Genomic DNA, 15347 nt, shown 5'->3' on the forward strand with positions numbered 1-15347 from the left:
GGCTAGAGAAGTTGCCTACGTGTAGCCACACTACCTGTCTTAGGAGCAGACACATCCTAACATGCAGACTCCACCAGGGGTAATTTTCGGTATGAAGTCAAGCACAGAAATAGGTTTTAGGCTGCTTTGTACCTTTATCCTTTCTTCTAGGGAAGTGGAGTAGGAAGAGCTTGGGAAAAACAGATTTCCATTTGGATCTTCCAATGCATTTCTTCTTCCCTTGAACTAAAGTATCTCCATTAGGATTCTGAAATTTCAGTATTGGGCGGGGGGTCAAGACGATAGAAGGGGGCTTAAACAACAGAAGAGGAAATGGGATTCAAAGAAAAGGAAAAACAACAAGCTTAAAAAGGATTTAATAGCAACTGGATTGTTCCTATTTATCCTGGTGGGGTTGATCATTGATTGTCCCCCAAGGCCACCAGTGGCACATGGCCCACTGAGAGGTAGAACTCAGGGCAAATTTCTCCCCTAATTCCATGGACATCTTCATTTTTATTCTCCTGCCTGAAGAGAGATATTTTCAGTTAGTCAGAGTTTATGCCTTCTCTGCCTTCCCAAAGCTGTCCATTACCTAAGATCCAAGTGAGTAGCTTCTCACCTCCATTCGTTTGCCACATCTCAAATATCTCTTGAGGAACCAGGAATGCTTCTTTACTGGAGAATCCCATAAAATTGGGTCAGAGAGCTGTTGGGCTAGGACTCTGTTCAGTGCCTCAATTTCCGCTCCTCCTACTGCTTTGCTTGGCTGGAATCAGTCAACATTGAATCTACCTGTTGCTTTTAAGAGACATGGGAGTTAGGCAAAGGTACATTAAGAGAGAGAGAGAGAGAGAGAGAGAGAGAGAGAGAATAATGCTGGGACTGAAGTTCTGCCTCACAGATCTAATTTTAGATCTAGAGGACTGAATGAGAAATGAGGCCATTTAAGGTAGCCTAACACTGAGCATTTTAAAATTTGACATTTTCTCGCCATCCATCCTTTCCTTTAAAAAAAAATAATGTAACTTGGAAGAATATGATTATCCTAAAACATTTCATTTTTTAATTAAAGAGGGCTCATTATGCGACCCGTCTCATCTCATCCCAGAGGAGGGAAACCCTGTGTTCAGCAAGTTTGCTAAGAAATAATTATAGGTTCAGATCTTCCCCAGGCCCCGAAATTCAATTAAATTTTTTTTTGTTTTAAGTTGCTTGCAGTCACATGGTATGTGTATGTGTGCATATGTGTGTTTGTGTCGTGTGTGTGTGTGCGTGTGAGAGAGAGAGAGAGAGAGGTAGACAGAGAAAGAAAAAGAGACACACAGAGAGAGACAGAGAGAAAGAGAGAGAAAGAGTTTTCCTTCTTAACTACTCTAGAAATGGGTCCTCACATGTGACAGTCATCCCCACACTTCCAGCCCAATTTCTTTGGCTGTCTCTATGTGAGCAGATAGTAACATGATGTAAAATGCTTGTGTGAAATGCTTATTTTGTTTTTTGGCTAGAATCACGCTGATTGTCTACCAGTCCTCAATTCCTTGGATACTTCTCTGGTGTATACTAAATTAGTCAGGGTAAGTCAGCAGCGCTCAAGCTTCACCATGGATCCAAGTCATCTGAGGAATGCGTAAGCAGTGGTGCCTGGGGTCCCACTCTCAAGTGTATGGTTTTACCTTGTTTGGCATGGGGCCCAGGCATCAGTATTTTTAGAAACTTTGCAAGCGATTCCAATGCACAGCTTGCCCAGAACCAATGGAGGGATGGCAGCTGAGTTTAGACTGCACAGACAATGCGGGGATATGATGATTACTAAGGACACCAAATAGGGAGCATGAGGCCCAATTTGACTGCCTCCACGCTCAGCTCATTGTATAGTTATTTTAAGAATGTAAGCATAGGGCTGGGGTGGTTTCCTGTTGCTTCTATCTAGACTCTGAGTTATATTTAAACCCAGGTTACAACAGTCATCTTTAGCTGTCCCCACTACCACCTCTCCAAGAGAAGGACAGTTGTATTGTAGAATTGCCCTCATTACATAAAAAAATACATAAAGAAGATTATTTCAGGTGGACAGTGGACCCTTTATAGATTACAGCCTTGTATGAGCAGGCTGCCATACCCAGGACATTCTGGCAGTATTTATGGATCCATTTAAGCCGTGGTTGACTTCTCCTCCAGTTTAAAGAAAATAGCTATACCCCTCACTCCAGGCTTCAGGGAATAAGCCCTCCTGACAGCTAGGAATATGGAAATAGGGAGGGTAGGGCTGTGTGAGGCCAGCTCTTACCAGGTAATAAACCAAAAAATAGGTCTAATAGAAATCTCATAAATGAATTAATAAATAACATAAAAGTGCCTATGAATTCCTATATATCTCAGCACATAAACATAAATAGGTTTATACCTATTATATAACATAATATACAATGTAATATATATTTTATATATTAGGGTTTATATAATATGTGTGCATATTTAAATAGAGTAGTATATAACTTTATTTATATAATTCTACCAGTCTTTATGGGCATGGGGGTAATTATGCAGCTATCTGTATATACTTTTTTGAAAATTGTAGCTGTTTTCATATTTTGACTGAAATTGTCATCAATATCCTGATGCTTCCAAGTATTTAGATTTATAAAATATGTACATATTTTCTATTTTGCGTACAGATGTTTCTTGTTATCTATATTAGCTTTTCCAGAAGGAGGGCACTGAACTTGTGTAGACAGCCCAAGTGGGCACTGCAGACTCAAATTGTCTACACTGGGGCTTAGATAGTCTGAGTTTGTGTGAATCCAGTTCTAAGATCTTTGCCGGTTTGGTTCTACATAGATATGGCCCCTAGTAATTTGACCCACTCAAATGCACTTCACTTTGCTTTTGAGGATGCAAGTGGGTGGTGAAGCATTGAGGGCTCTTTGGTCTACTTCCACTTATCTACACTCTCCAAGGAGGAAAGGATGGAAAAGAACCCAAGTAATAGCTCAGAAAAATAATTTCAATTTGGCTTTGTGATGAAGTCAGAATTTCAGTCTCTATACTTCTCACTCACAAACCAGGGCATGCATGCGTGTACATACACTTGTTTCTTCATCCACCTGACTATTATTTCCTTCTGGACTTCACTGACAACACCTGATGGTCCATGGAAGGAGCAAGTGAACCTAAGCAGACTCTGGAGATGAAAAACTAGTACAAATTATTCATGAATGTAGACACACGCTAATGTATGCTTTTATCCCAAAAGGACTCAGCTAATTGTTTACAAACTATACCTTATCTCTTTTCTATAATATTTCTGCTTATCTGGAAATAAAATATGATTCTGTAGCTGATATCTGGAACAGATATTGGAACTGTGTCTCGCCATACTGACTGCAAGAACCGGGTCCAGGGTTATGCCAAATCAGGAGTGGAAGGAAGCTATCCATTACCATCTTCCTGTCCCCCGTGGATAGTTTGGGCTGAGCCAACTACCGAGTCTCCCAAGACTCTGTTTTACAGGTCCATTTGTGATGATTTTTTTATGAAAAGGAATATAGATGAGTTTTAATAAGATTCCTCTCTCTGTCTCTCTGGGCTCACTGCACAACAACTTAGCTTTAAATATGCATCTCATTCTCTTAACTATTTCTCTTAACTTTGCAAAATCAAAATGAGGCATACAAGGAGACAAAAATAGCTTAACTTTGGAAAAAGACAACCCTCTTTAAACCTAATATTGGCTACTCCTGAATGAAATAAAGTAAAAGGAAATTTTCTGAATTGTTTGGACTTGGCCATCCCATGTTATTAAATATATACAATGTGAAATCAACTTTGCTTTTCTTGAATCCACATCTCCACTTTGGCATGGGTGTGTAGGATGATGAAGTAGATTTGTTCTGTGAGTCTCATGAATGTTGCTGTGTTTCATCCACACTACTCAGGGGACCCTCAGGGATCATGGTTTTTCACCTGGGAGGACTATGGTCATGTATCACATAGGTTTGTGCTGGCAGAATAAAGCGAGTCAAGAAGGATTGGATCCCCTACTCATTCAGTAAAGGTTTTTTGAGCCCTCACATGTGCTAGGCACTGTGTTAGATTCTGGGGTGGCAAAGAACAGTTGTCTACAAGGAACTCACAGAATGAACAAGATAAAAATATTGTAACAGATAAACATAAATATAGTGTATGTGACTGTAGTGATAGAAATAATGCAGAAGATACTATGAAAGTACATGGGAAAAAACTCTAACCCAATTTGGGTGTGGGGGTGAGAGGATGGAGTCTCAAGAAATGAGCGCTAGAACTTTGTTTTATTCACCTTGACATCTCCTAGTCCTGACTATGGTGCCATGTTTGTTGACTGAATTAATCAAAGATTTATTAAGCATGTGAAATACAATGGGAAAAGCACTGTTATAGGAGTCAGGAGGTCTGGCAATGGTTTAAGCTCTGCCCTGACAGTTTGTGGCTTGACTGTGTCACTACTTGTCAAGATGAAATTAAGTTTATCCTGATAGAAAAACCAGATAAGGACACAACAAAAAAAGAAAGTTATAGACTTTCTTATTGAACACAGACACAAAAATTCTCAATAAAATGCTTGCAATTTGAATTTAACAATACTTTAAAAAGATTATACACCATTGTCAAGTTGATTTCATTCCAGGGATACAAGGATGGTTTAACATCAAATCAATTAATGTAATTCAGCACATAAACAGAGTCAAGGGCAAAAACCACATTATCATCTCAATAAATGCAGAAAGTGCCTTTGATAAGGCCTTTCATGATTTTATCCTCCCATGATAAAAGCCCTGAAGAAGCTAGGTATAGAAGAAGTATACCTCAACATAATAAAGGCTCTACACAATAAACCTATGGCCAATGTACTAAATGGAAAAACTGAAACCATTTCCTCTAAAATGAGGAATGAGAGAAGGGGGCGTCCACTCTCTCCACTCTTATTCGACATAGTATTTGAATTCTTAGCCAGAGCAATGGGCCAAGAGAAATAAATAAAAGGGATAAAAATAGGAAAGGATGAAATGAAATTATACCTATTTGCAAATGATATGATCCTATTTATAAAAGACCCTAGAGACTCCACCAAAAAAATTTTAGATCTGATAAACACTTTTGGCAAAGTATCAGGATACAAAATCAACATTAAAAAAATCAGTAGCTTCTCAATATACCAAAATGAACAGGATGAAAAAGAAATCAGGAAAACAATCCCATTAACAATAGCCTCAAAAAAAAAACACACACCTAGGAATAAACTTTTTTGGGGGGGCTTGAAATCAGGGCCTACACCTGGAGACACTCCACCAGCCTTTTTTTTGTGAAGGGCTTTTTCAAGATACGGTCTCACAAACTGTTTGCCCAGGCTGGCTTCCAATATCAATCCTCCTGATCTTTGTCTCCTGAGTAGCTAGGATTACAGGTGTGAGCCATTGGCGCCCTGCTGGAATAAACCTAACCAAAGAAGTGAAAGACCTCTAAAATGAAAGCTAGAAAACATTGAAAAAGACACTAGAAATGGAAAGCCCTCCCCATGTTCATGGATCAGCAGAATTAATATGAAAATGACTACACTACCGAAGGCAAACTACAGATTCAATAAAATCCCCATCAAAATTCCTATGTCATTCTCCACATAAATAAAAAAATCAATCCTAAAATTCATGCAGAAGCATAAAAGATTCCAAATAGCCCAAGCAATCCTGAGCAAAAAGAACAATGCTGGAGGTATCACAATACCTGACTTCAAATTATTCTACAGAGTCACAGTAACAAAATCAGTATGGTACTGGCACAAAAACAGACAAATACACAAATGAAATAAAATAGAAGATTCCAAAATAAATCCACATAGATACAGCCATCTGATTTTCAACAAAGATGTCAAAAGCATACATTGGAGAAAAGATAGCGTCTTCAACAAATGGTTCTGGGAAAACTGGATGTTCACAGGTAGAAAACTGAAACTAGATCCCTATCTTTTGCCTATCTCTGTACAAAAATCAATTCAAAATGTATTAAATATCTTAGTGTAAGACACAAAACATTGAAATTACTATAGGAAAACATAGGGAAAACACTCTAAGATGACTTTCAAAGTAGGACCCCAGTTGCTCAGGAGATGAGAGCAAGAACTGATGAATAGGACTGCAACAAGTTAAAAGACTTCTGCACATCAAAGGAAACAATTACCAGAATGAAGACACAACATACAGGATGGAAGAAAATCTTCGCTAGCTGTTCATAGGACAGGAGGTATTAATATCCAGAAAATATAAAGAACTGAAAAAAAAATTAAACACAAGAGCTGGGCACAGCGGCTCACATGTGTAATCCACTACTTGGGAGGCAGAGACCAGGGAGGCTGGTTTAAGGCCAGCCTGGGCAAAAACTTAGTAAGATTTTATTTATTGCTCCTTAACCAATAAAGCTGGTGCTGGTGGTGCCTGTCATCCCAGCTCCTCAGGACGCATAAATAGGAGGATTGTAGTCCAGACCAGCTTGGGCAAAAATGAGAGATCCTATTTGAAAAATTACCAAAAAAAGCAAAAATGTTTGAGGCTGTGGCTCAAGTGGTAGGGCGCCTGCCTAGCAAGCATGAGGCCCTGAGTTCAAACCTTAGCACTATCAAAAAAAAAATTAAAAACCTAAAGAACAAATTATCCAGTTAATAAACAGGCAAATCAATTGAGTAGACTATTCTCGAAAGAAGTACTAATGACCAGTAAACACATGAAGAAATGTTCAACATCCTTAGTCAGAAAGGAAATGCAAATCAAAATGACTGGGATTCCGGCTCACCCCAGTCAGAATGGCTATCATCAAAAACACAAACATAACAAACACTGGCAGGGGTGGGGAAGAAACTCCTATACACTGCTGGTGGGAATATAAATTAGTGCAGCCACTGTGGAAATCGGTATGGAAGCTTCTCAAAAAATTAAAAATAAAACTGCCATTGATCCCACTATACTACTTGTGAGCATCTATCTGAAGGATCATAAGTTGGCATGCAATAGAGGCACCTGCACACCCATGCTTATAGCACACTATTCACAACAGCCAAGCTCTTATAGAGTCAGCCTGTGTACCCATCAAGTGATGACTGGCTACAGAAAACATGGTACGCACACACACACACAACGGAGTATTACTCAGCCATAAAGAAGAATGAAATTATGTCATTTACGGGAAAATGGATGGAACTGGAGAACATGTTAAACAAAGTAAGCCAGATTCAGAGAGACAAATAGCACATTTTCTCTCATATCTAGACTTAAAATCTTGACATGAATGTAAAAGGGGGAGCACTGGGGGTGGAGCAGCAGGAAGGAGGAGGGTAAAAGAAAAAGGTGTGGATGTGATCAAAGTACATTATATGCATTTGTGGAAATATCACAACAAAACCCCTTTGTACAATTAATATACACTAATTTTTTTTTAAAGATGAAATTAGGGGAATAGCTGGAACCAATACCACATTTCTACTTCCCTGTTTTTTTTTTTAAATACTGTCCTTCCTTTTAGTGTGTGTATATAACATATAAGAAATAAAAGTGTTCTTTCTAAACCCCATTCATAAATTTTCAACTCTTGGCCTTTTCAAGCTTTTTTGTGACAATATTGAAAAGTACTTTAAGTTTTTGGGAGGAGTTTTCAACTCTAGAATGTTTTTTGCAAAAATTAGGGCGGTTGGCCATCACTGAGGAGCTGGCACCTGGGAGAAAGTGAAGTCATGTGAAAGAATCCACTTGGCTTAGTTCCACCAATGCTGGAAGACAGTTTTAACCGGCTCTGTGCTTACAGTGTGGGCAGAATGCGGGCACAGGGACTGCACCCTCCTCCAAAGGACTCTGTTTACCTGTCTGCTTTAGTCAGCAGAGGGCCAGACTGGTGGCCAAAGTGTCCTGACCTTGTTGGAACAGGAGGAATTGCATCCTAAACACATTTTCATTTCCTTTTCCTTGAAAGAAGGAAATAAATGTAAATATTCTATGTCTGGTCAAACAACTCAGTATTAAAACTGAAGGGCCTGATCCTTCCCATAGCATCCTTTGCCCTCTGTCTCCAGAACACTAACACTCTTATTTAGCTTAGTCTTTTCTATAAAATGGGTATGATAATTTCTACCCTATTGTTTAATGTGATTTTCTTTTAGAGTACTTACCACAATTTTTAGTTTATATTTGATTGATCTCTGTCTTTCTAATAGACAGCAATATTCTTGAAGGATCAAGTAAGGTGAAATATTTGAAATTTCTTCAAAAATTGCAAAGCGGGTATTTGGCCTTTTGTGCCTGCCTTATTTTGCTTAGCCTAACATTCTCCAAGTTTATTTTATGTTCAACACCAATTATAGTGGACCCTCATTATTTGAGGATTCTGTATTTCTGAATTTACCTACTTGCCAATATTTGTTGGTAACCCCCAAATTAATACTTGGAGGGACATGTGCAGAGTTGGAGTTTTTTTCTTCTTTACCTTTTTAAACATCTTTGAATTTTTTAATTGACAAATAAAAATTGTACTAGCTTTTTTTTTTTTTTTGATGGTACTGGGGTTTTGAACTCAGGGCTTCACACTTGCTAGGCAGGTACTCTACTGCCTGAGCCACTTCACTTGTCAACTGTTTGCCCAGGCTGGCCTTGAGCTTCGATCCTCCTGGTTTCTGCTTTCTGAGTAGCTAGGATTACAAGGGTGAGCCACTGGTGCCTGGCCAAATCATTTTTTTTGGTGGGACTGGGGTTTGGACTCAGGACTCTATGCTTGCAAAAGTAGGAGCTCTACTGCTTGAGCCCATGCCCCTAGTCCATTTTGAGATGGTTATTTTGGAGGTGGAGGTTTCTAGAACTATTTGCTCAGGCTGGCCTTGACCTGCGATCCTACTAATCTCACGGTAACTAGGATTACAGGCGCCAGCCACCAGTGCCCAGCACAATTCTTATAAGTATAAAAATATCTACATAGGATATGTAGCTCCATCTAAAGTAACTGAACTAAAAGAAGCAGAAAGTAGAGGGGTGGTTGACAGAGATGGGGGATAGAAGGAAAGGGGAAATGATCAAAGCCTCAAAGAGATGGGAATAAGGAGATGTTTTTAACATGCAGAGCATGATGAATAGAGTAAATAATACTATATTGTACTTTGCAAAACACTAACAGGGTCCATTTCAAATGTTCTCACCACAAATAATGATAGGAGACTGGAATGTAGCTCAGTGGTAGAGTGCTTGCCTAGCAGGTGTGAAGCCCTGGTTTTGATCCCCGGGGATCACACATATACATATTTAAGGTAATGGATATGTTAATTAGATTGATTTAATCATGTAATCAATTGTATTCTTGAATCATAACATCACTTTGTACTTCAGAGATATATAAAACTATAATTTGTCAATGTGTAATTTAAAGTAAAAATACATTGTAAATGTGTAAAATACTGTTTCCTGTCAACTAGATTGCAAGTTCCTCGAGTTTGGACCAACCTTTATACTCTTTATTCCCATTTGACCTAGCAGAGCACTTCCACTGAGTAGCTACTCTATAATAATTATACTTGACACTTGCTCTAGTTTGGCCCAAAGACCCAGGTGTTAAATTTTGGTCCCAGCTTGGCACTATTGGGAAGTAGTGAAAGCTTTAAGAGGTGGACCCTAGTGGGAGGTTCGAGGTCGTTGGGAGCATGCACTTGAAGGGGATTGTGGGATCTCCTAGGGGATTGTGGGAACTCCTGCTTTTTCTCTCTTTTGCCTCCCAGACAGGAGGTGGAAACAGCTTTGCTCTACTCTGTGCTACTTGTCATGACATTTTGCTTTAACACAGGCCCAAAGCAACAGGACCAATCATCATGGACCGGAGTTTCCAAAGCCATCAGCTAAAATAAACTTTTGCTCTTTACAAGTTGACTATTTTAGGAATTTGGTACACTAGCTGAAAGCTACAGTGTTTAAAAGAAAATTATAGTACTTGCAATAAACAATCCAAAATTGAGCTTAAGAAAATAATTCCATTTATAATAGTATCAAAAAAATATCATTAGTAATACGTTTAACAGAGGAAGTATGAAACTTACACTCTGAAAACTATTTTTAAAACAGTGTTCAAAGAAAACAGAGAAGCCCTAAAAAATGTTAAAACTTCTCTCAATACTTCCTAAATGGATCAACACAATCCCTATCAAATCCCATCTGGTTTCTTTGTAGAAATTGACAAATGGATTCCAGAATTCATATAGAAACCCAAGGGTCCCAAGATAGCCAAACACTCTTGAAAAAGTAGAACACATTTGGAGAAATAGTATTTCCTGATATTAAAATTTAATACAGAGCTACAGTAATGCAAATTTAATACAAAGCTATAGTATGAGACTGGCATAAGGACAGACATATCCATATCCAGTGGAATAGAACTGAGAGGCAAGGAGTAAACCTTCATGTTTTTTATTAAGTGAATTTTGACATGAGTTCCATGACAGTTCAGTAGTGCTGGAATCATTGGAAGGTCATTTGGAAAAGGAGTAAATTGGGCTTCCACTTCACATTGCATACAAAAATTAACTCAAAATTGGTCAAAGGCAAATGGACAATTAAAAATGGATAAAGGATCTGAATAGACATTTTCCCATAGAATATATACAAATGGCCAATAAACACATGAAAATATGGTCAGCATTATAAGATATCAAGGAAGCCCAAATCAAAACCACAATGAGACACTGCTCATACTCACTAGGATAGCTATGATAATAATAACAAAGTAATAACCAGTGTTGGTGAGCATGTAGGGAGCAGAGTTTAGCAATTCTCAAAATGTTAAATTTAGAATTACTATATGATCCAGCAATTCCATACCCAAGAGAAATGAAAATGTATCACACATAAAAACTTGTATATATGGATATGTGTGACATTCATATTAGCTGAAAATTGCAAGTAACCCAAATGTCCATCAACTAATGATGGATAAATAAAATGTGGAACATCCATATAACAGAATATTATTTGACACTAAAAAGTGAATGAAGTATCGATACATGCCAGAATATGAACCAACCTTGAAAACATTATGCTAACTGAAAGAAGGCAGTCACAAATTCCACATATAAGATTCCACTTATATTAAGTGTTCAGAGTAGGTAAGTCTATAGCAACAGTAGATTAGTGGTTGTCTAGGGCAAGGGGTGTTGGGAAATGACTGTTAATAGATATAGGTTTCCTCTTTAGGGTAATGAAAATATGCTAATATGGATTGTGGTGTGACTGGGCAGCTCTGTAAATACACTAGGAACCATTGAATTATATGTATACTTTAAACAGCTGAATCATATGGCATATGAACTATATCTCAATAAGGTTTTTTTTAATTATTATAATACAGTTCCGGCCCTTAGGAAACCTCCAAAATAATGGGAAATCCTTGGTTTTTGTTGTTGATCTTTAAAATCCTGTATGCTCCAAAGTATATTTGTTTTTCCATCAGTTACTCTAGCCCTGTGCTTTGGGGTTTAGGGTGAAGTTGCAGGGAGATGTAAGAGGAGGGGGAAAAAAGTGGAGAAGGGCAAAGGGAACTCAAGCAGCTGTGCCTTTTGGGATAGGGCCTGGGAAGCCTGTTCACTTTCCTAGGCAATGTAGGTAGGTAAGTACTGTGTCTTCAAAGCTCCAAACATGAATGTTTTCATGTAGATTTCTGGTGTTTGGAATTGAGCTGGCCCAGCCACCTTTTCTGGGTTGAGAGACACTGAAAACAGAAAACATTGACCTTTGGCTCCCACAGCTGTCTGAAGACCTGGGTAATCAGTGTATGTGAAAAGAAAGCTGTGGAGAACTTGTGTTCATCTGGAGAGTGGAAAGGTGACAAAGAACTGGGGAAAAACTTGAGAAGATGGATGGGGTCTCAGAACAAAACCTGCCTAGAAGGAAGGAACTTGGATGTTTGATGGCTAAATTGACTCCTACTGTGTGGTAGGCTTTTTGTTTATATGTATTTGAGGATTTTGTTTTTTTTTTTTGAGATAGATCTCACTGTGTAATCCAGGCTGTTCTCAAACTCATGATCCTCCTACCTCAGCCTCCTGATTGCTGGAATTACAGGCGTGTGCCACCACACCCACTTTATGTTGTAGTTTTATTCTAGTCTTGGTTTCTTTCCTTTCTCTGGAATCCAAATTTCAATGACCTGTCACCCATTTGTTCTGACCAGCCCCTTTAAATAGAGTCTTTCTTGCCAGAAAGCAGAATGGACATGTGAGAGGCAGAGATCTCACAAACAATAAAAATAAAAGAAGTGCTGGTCATTGGAAACTCTTAACCTGTTGGGAGAAAATATACTCAGATGTAAGCATCAATGACTAGGAAGACTTTATTTGAAAAAAGGCTTCCTATATAAGAAAATGCTAAGTGAGATTTTAAACAAAGTTCAGAATACATGTTGTAAAGAGAAGTTCCAGCCTAGGTAGTCTGCCTAAAAGTGAGTGAACAAGCCTTCCCTCCCATGATGCAGGACTCCAACCACAGGAATCAGCTCTGCCCGGGAGCTGGATGACCGTGGCTTTTGCCTGCATATCTTTTGTTTGGCGAAAGCCCAGTTATGGGTCAACCACTAAACCAAGCTATGTACTATGAAAGAGTGTTTGGCTTACGACATCTTTCTAGAGAATTCAGCACATTTGCAGTTGCCTTTAAGAGGAGTTGAAATAAGCATGTTAGGAGCCTTTGCTGTCTTGTGGGTTACCTGCACCAAAACAGACCTATGTTCTGCTCCCTGGCCAGCGCTACTCTCTGCTCGTCTTATCCCAACTTGCCTAATTGATACCTTGGCTGATGGTGTCATTAACAATGCTTGAATAATAGCCTGACCGGCTGATTTCAAAATGGGAGAGGTGATTAATATGTAGGAAATCCAGCAGGGGGAGGGGGAGCAGGGAAGGGGATGCCTCAAGACATAAAAGATGGGGGGACCCTTCTGTGTCCCCTCACTGCCCATCCATTATCTTCAGCCGAAGGAGCAACTTGAGGAGAGGTATCTGATTTCCAGGCCTTTTTCTTGCTTCCCTATTCCCTCTGTTTCCCCTCCCCCTACCTCCCCCAACAGCACACGTTCTGACACCTACAAGCTCGTTACATGATGGTGACCTATATTTTTATCTTTTTTATGAGCATCAAACACACATCGTCTTGCAAGCACATGTGTTTTTCCCCTATTGACGTGTGAGTGCCTTTGATGGTAATTTATTGTAGGGTTGAGCAGCCAGGTCTTAATTGTACCCTAAAATTGCTTACCATTTTGATGCCTCCAAACCATCCCAAAATGTACCTTTTTCCTACAGAAGGGTGTGGGACAATTCCTTTTTTACTGTCTTCTATGGTGGAATGTGGAGCTTAGAGAGAACAGGAGGGAGAGATTCCCCATCTGGGTTTCAGGAACGCCTTGGTCCCTAGCTTCTAATTGCAGTTGGGCTGCATGAAAGTTTTGCTCTACTCAGCAAAATTGAACTAAGTTTTTTCTTCATGGTTTAAGGTCAACATGGCTTCACTGGTTGTGTAGAACGACTGGTGAGTAGTTTCTACTCTAGCATTCAGACTTTTCAGGAAATTTCCATTGTGGCTACTTATATCTGTGAATTGAGCTGGGATTTCAAATGTGAATGCTGTGCAGTAGTCTAGGCAGTCTGGCTAGGAGAGGCAGCTAACTCAAAGCATCTTAGATCTCCTGAAGTCATTCCGGAGCAATTACCACTTCCACACCTGACCACTCCCTCCCCTGGCTTAGGTAGGATTCAACATCCCCTACAGAATATGGAGTGGGCAACAGAGGAACAGGACGATGAGGAGTGGAATCCTAAGAACATAAATTGAACCAAAGCAGAAAACAGTTTTTAATTATAATTTGAATTTGGGCCTAATAGTTGCTTTTACTTTGGCCTCACTTTGTCCCTCAGTATAATAGACAGCACCATACCCTAAGACACTCATATTCATTACAGAAGGATGAGTCAGTGTTCCAGAACAACTAGGAATGTAACCCATGTCTCATGAAAAGAGAAGAGGAAAGGGGAGGCTGAAATTCCTACCTCTCTTTCTGGAGAGAACAGGGATAGTTATGTCCAATGTTGGCCCAGGCTTTGGTGCCGGAAACTTGTCTACCATGGACCAAGTCCTTGTTAGCTCTTGTTACAGACTCTCTATTCCAACTGAGTTCATTTGTTCTCTGTCTCCCACACATGACATTCATCACATGTGCTTGCTTGTACTTGTCTCCAAACATTTACACAGGCCAGTTTCCTCCTCCCTCAACCCCAGGTTCTTGTTTCTCTGTCCTCCCTGTTTAGCCCTGTCCATTTCTTCTTTGTGTACCTAGTCCTAAACTCACTTCTACCAGAAAATGTCCTTAATCCTTTCCTGGCTTCTAGGACTCCATTATTCTATAGTTACCTAACATTATGCTATCTGCATATATCTCTGTGTTCTACTGTCAGCCCCAATTTCTTTGAAGGGACTTTGCCTGATGACTGAGAGCAAAAATATTACTATCACCACTTAAGGGGATAAAAATCACTCTTCTGCTAAAGGCCTTCCCAAGACAGAATTTCCACTCTTTCTTTTTTCCGCTGTCTCATTTTTATGTCCATAGCAATGGACTTGTAGAGATACAGATGGACTTGATAAAGACAGCAGCTTCCATGATGGAACCCATGTGAAATCTCATTTTCCTTAGGACAGCTAAAAAACTTGGTTCTCAAAATTCAGAAAATGAGTCGGTTATCTGGAAATTTTAAAGGAATTTGGCACATCTATATTGATTACTTGGTTTTCCATAACACAGAGTATAAAACCCAAATGCTGTTGCTTGGTTTTCAGAGTATTTCTTGGCTCCATGGTGACATGGTTACATCTATATCACTTTGCATAACCTAGACTACAACCTCATGGGTCTCCTGGAGGGTCTTAAACTTGTTCTGTGTTCTTATCTCCAGACCTTTGCACACGCTATTCTTTCTGTCTGGAATGTCACTCCTTTCTTCACCAACTTATTAAGGTCTGACCCTCTATTTATATCCCAGCTTCAAATCTTCTCCAAGAATACTTCCCAGTTCTCTAGGGACAATTATTTTTCTCTCTCCCCCAACTATAGTGTCATATTATTGGAACTTCTAATTATAGCACCGTTTTGTACTGGAATAGTTCATATATATGTATTTGTGTCTTTTACTATTTTGTAGGATTTTGGCAGGTGGAGATTGTGTATTTTTAAACTGTGTATTCCTTTATATCCTTAGACTGAACCTAATACTTTGCGCAGTAGTGGGTGCGCAAGAAATAGAAATTAATTTGGATAACAGAACCAGGTTG

At 39.2% G+C, this 15347-nt stretch overlaps 1 long non-coding RNA gene across 1 annotated transcript; it reads right to left on the bottom strand.

Moving 5' to 3' along the window:
- Positions 1–373: 373 nt before the first annotated feature.
- Positions 374–14407, bottom strand: LOC141425510 (uncharacterized). The gene is made up of 3 exons (XR_012450514.1): positions 14069–14407; positions 602–780; positions 374–507 (listed from the first exon to the last, which is right to left on the bottom strand). It is a non-coding gene; the product is annotated as an uncharacterized lncRNA (long non-coding RNA).
- Positions 14408–15347: the final 940 nt, after the last annotated feature.

This window comes from Castor canadensis, chromosome 8, assembly GCF_047511655.1.
Source record: "Castor canadensis chromosome 8, mCasCan1.hap1v2, whole genome shotgun sequence".
NCBI lineage: Eukaryota > Metazoa > Chordata > Mammalia > Rodentia > Castoridae > Castor > Castor canadensis.